Source organism: Mastomys coucha, chromosome X, assembly GCF_008632895.1.
Source record: "Mastomys coucha isolate ucsf_1 chromosome X, UCSF_Mcou_1, whole genome shotgun sequence".
NCBI classification, from domain to species: Eukaryota; Metazoa; Chordata; class Mammalia; order Rodentia; family Muridae; genus Mastomys; species Mastomys coucha.
Genome location: NC_045030.1, coordinates 60,326,090 through 60,330,506, shown reverse-complemented (window position 1 = coordinate 60,330,506; position 4,417 = coordinate 60,326,090). Strand labels below are relative to the sequence as shown.

The following is a 4,417-nucleotide window of genomic DNA, read 5'->3' as shown; positions in this document are numbered from 1 at the left end:
AAACAAAAAAAAAAACAAAAAAACAAAAAACAAAACAAAAAAAAATTTCTGGCAATAAACATGGCAGGGAAGGCAGCAACCCTTCTCCATAGCCCTTTAACCCAGTGCCATCCACCTCATAGAAGGGGTTAGCGTTATATCTCCAAAAGAGTAATGTCTCAGTGTCTAGTATGGCAACAGTAGTAGTCAGGCTGTACAAAGCAGAGTCTGTGACTCACAACTCTTGTATAGCTGACAAAGTAGAAGTTAAGGAGAGAAATTAAATAATGAGAAAATGTGAAGGGCTTTTTCTTCCTACTCACAACAAGTTCTAGTACAAGATGAAGGCGGAGGCCCGCATAACTGCATATGTTCTTAGTTAAAGTGAGTGAGTTCCTCTGGGATGCAGAAGCTCTTCCACCCGCAAATGCCTTGTAATAATACGTACAGCAATTTCTATTATTACATAAAATGCATTACTCATTCAACAATTATCCTCAAAGTATATTCAACACATCTAAGATAAAAATGTTTCTCAGATGATTATGGTAAATAAGAGAAATATGAATTCAACTTTAATATGTTTTCTCAAAAAGCTGGGCAGGTAATGTACTGGGGGGCTCTAAGGAAAGAGATACTCTTATATTATGGTGGCTGAAGTATAAAGCGATACAATCCTTTGACTGGCAATTTGCCAATAATAAACAAAACTAAAATTTGCACTTATCTTTTAAGCCAACCACAAATCTCAGTCACTCCACATACCTATGCCTGTGCAAAATGAAGACAGCTCTACATCAAATATTGCAACTTCCTTTCCGATAACAAAGGACTGAAAGTTCTTTAAATAGCCACCAGCAAGAGACTGAGAGAACAAAGAAGTAAAGTGGGAGTCCTGCAAAGCTGCGGTACCTAAGACTGCCTTTGATATGAAAACACAGCCGGAATGTACCCATGATCTCATACACAATACAGTAAGGTACTTTCCATCTAAGAATTGAGTAGCTGGGAATGGAGCTCAGTGCTAGGGCACTTGCCTAGCATGCACAACGCTGTAATAGGTTTACTCTGAAAAACTACCAAACATTAAAAACAAAAACAGAAATGAGGGCCAAAAAATATATATTTATGTCTGTGGTTAGATTTTAAGAAATACAAAGATAAAAAAGTAACTTTTTACTAAACAGCTCTAAGGAGCTAGGAATCAAGTACTAGGATAAGAACAGAATTTCTACACAAACCTTTTTGTGTAATTTTGAATTCAAAACTTAAGACTAAATAAAAATATATTCATGTTATAATGTTAAATAGATTATAAAATTAAAGACATTAAAATGACTATTATATAAATATATCACAAACAGAAACACATAGAAGGATCTCTCCTGGACATTTTACAGGAACTATTTTTATATGACAGGAATATAATTTTTCTTTCATTTTCCAATTTATCCATCAATTATATGCTCCTGTCAGGCAGGGGAAAAGACTCATTTTTTGAAATATTTCTATCCATAATGTACTTTATTCACCAACTGACTTCAGGACCTAGTGCCCTTGCATGGAGTGTTCAGTATAGAATGGGATACACACTCACGAGGACAGCACTATGGCAACCGCGTCATTGCAGGACCTAGTGCCCTTGCATGGAGTGTTCAGTATAGAATGAGATGCATACTCACGAGGACAGCACTATGGCAACCGCGTCATTGAGAACACTCTCCCCGAAGAGAAGAGCGTAGAGTTCAACATCAACTTGAAGCTCATGGAAGATGGCAAGGACAGTCACTAACAGAGAGAGTCAGAGAAATACTTAGATACCACAGACACAGCATGTGTCCTCAACAGCTGCTAGACGTTATTTAAGCAATCATTTCGTCCTTTCTAACACCATCTTACTGAATTAAGGTTTTAGTTTTTTTCTGACAGTATTTGCTCCTGTTTGGCTACGTGTTACAACACCTTTCTAAAAAAAAAAAACAGCTGAAAATAACCTTGAAAGCCTGAGTTGGCCTACAATCTTCATGCAAATTTGAGAAATCTGGTTTTGCATATTTATTTTCTATAAAGAGTATATTCAGAATTTCTTGTAGTCTAACTGGCAATTAATCTTTAATAAGGAAGAAAATATGAAAAGTATCCCTTTCTGTAAGAAGCCCTTGTCCCTTGGAGCTTTACAACTCCCTTCTAGTTAACTTGCAAACTGGATGCATACCAAGTTCAGTAAAGACCTTAGGAAATGAAAACACAACTTCAGTTTTTGGTTGGCACAATGTTTATGACCAGAATAACAGCTGCTGTATTTAACTGACCACGAAGCCAACCATCAGGGTAAGAAGGACAGAAAGCACAACACACCCTTCCTTTGGGGAAGAAATTATATTAGAATTCTTAGAAAATCAGATAAGATTGTTAAGTTAGATTATAGCTTTCATTGCTGGGTCACACATTGCTCACCCATTAAATAAGCTCAAACATATGAAAATGAATATAGACAGAAACAAGGGAGCATTTTCAAATAGGAAACACAAAAAGGAAAGTTCTATTTTAAAAGGTATAATTTTTATTGAAAAACAGTGGAGTACACTTATATCAAGATACAAATATGTTCTATGTCTACATATACATACATAGAACTGGGGGCCAGACAACGAGCTCAGTGGTAACTGCACTGGCTTTTCTTGCAGGGAACCATGAGTCAGTTCTGAGGACTTTCACGGAGGCTCAAAATAGACTCTAACTCTAGTTCCAGGAGACCTAGAACCCTCTTTCGGGCCTCCTCAGACACCCAGGCATACATGTGGTACACAGACATACATGCAGGCAAAACATATAAAATAAAGGAAAATTTTATAAATCCTTTAAAGAAAAGTATTTAGGGGAGCTTTTATCTTATGTGTGTGGTGTTTTGTTTGCATGTATTTCTGTGTACCATGTGAATGCCTGGCACAGTTAGAAGGCAGAAGAGGGTGTAGGATCCTCTGGAACTGGATAGTTGTGAGCCACCACATACATGCTGGGAACTGAGCCTGGTTCTCTGGAAAAGCAGCTAGTGCTCTTAACTGCTGAGCCATCTCTCCAGCCCCAAGAAAAAGATTTGCTAAAGCTTACCAAGAGAAAGTAAAAGGGAAAGTGAAAAATACTATCATGTTTTGAATAGAGAACCCATGGCTCAAACTTCTAGAAAGACAATGCAAATGAATAGAACTAGAGAAAGTGGGAGCATAATCTAGAAAAGAAATCTGTCCAATTTTATATAGACAAAAGATTATTGCTTGAGGTAGTTTGGCAATACTCCAACCAAAACAAAACCAGGAAGTTGAAGTAATGTTGCCAGTTTGATCTTTAGATGTCTCATAGGCCTGCTGCTACTGAAAGACAAGGACACCTAAGACCATGGGCTTCTTGAAAGTAGGGGAGCAGCCTCTGTAAAGTCTCTAACGAAGCAATATGGTTTCTAAGCTCACTCCTCTAATTCAGTCCTCCGGAGACTAGAGCAGGGGGATTAGCTCTTGTTGGAGGCCAACTTGGGCTCCATAGTGATTACCAACCCACCTTGAACTACATAGGAAAATCAAACCCCAATGTTAAACTGAGCCACGCCTGAGGGGTACAAACTTGTAGTGACAAATACGTCAGAGGCTGAAGTAGGACGGTCCCATCTTCAAGGATACAGAGTGAGCTGAAGGCCAACCTTGGGGTCTCAGCAAGGACCTTAATCAAAACTCAAAAATATGGGAGCTGGGAGACAGCTAAGCTCATAAAGTGCTGGCCATGCAAATATGAAGACCCCAGTTTAAATCTGCAGCACCCCCTGGTAAAGGCAGATGAGAGGCATGCCTGCTAGCTCAGTGGTAAGGAGGAAGAGGCAGTTAATCCTGGAGCTCACTGTCCACCCAGTCTACACACTGGTGAGCTCCAGGCTCAGTAAAAGATCCTGTCTCAAAAAATGAAGGTAGTAAGGGGTGGAAGAAGAGACACAAACACATGTACACACATACACATATGCTCACAGGAACACATGCACCATGAATATACCCAATACCACATTAATTAATTAATTAATTAATTAGCATCAAAAGGACTCAAGCATGAAGTGCTTGCCTAGTGTGCATGAGTCCATTCATTCTATATATCCTCAGGACTACAAAAAAAATAAAAATTACACTATACAAATGTCTGAGACAGTGCTCTGGAAACTCTTTTGTCTTTTAAATTATTCATTTTGAAACAATCCCACTAGGTAGCACAGGCTGGCCACAAGCTCTCTAAATGTCTGCCTCCACTTTCAAGTACTGAGATTACAGGCATGTACCACTGTGCCTAGCTAGCTCGGAGTAATCTTTTAGAATTCTCTCTCATAGCATACGGAACACATTCTTTCTCCTGGCTATCATTCCCTGTGTTATCAAAGTTAAGGAAGGAATTCAAAGATAAC

At 38.6% G+C, this 4,417-nt stretch overlaps 1 protein-coding gene across 1 annotated transcript in view; it reads right to left on the bottom strand.

Moving 5' to 3' along the window:
* Positions 1-1,600, bottom strand: part of Slc9a6 (solute carrier family 9 member A6) — a 36,089-nt gene extending 34,489 nt beyond the window's left edge. The window contains exon 1 of the mRNA XM_031361144.1: positions 1,577-1,600. The gene's annotated coding sequence lies outside the window, so the exon portion shown is untranslated. The remainder of the gene's footprint in view (positions 1-1,576) is intronic.
* Positions 1,601-4,417: the final 2,817 nt, after the last annotated feature.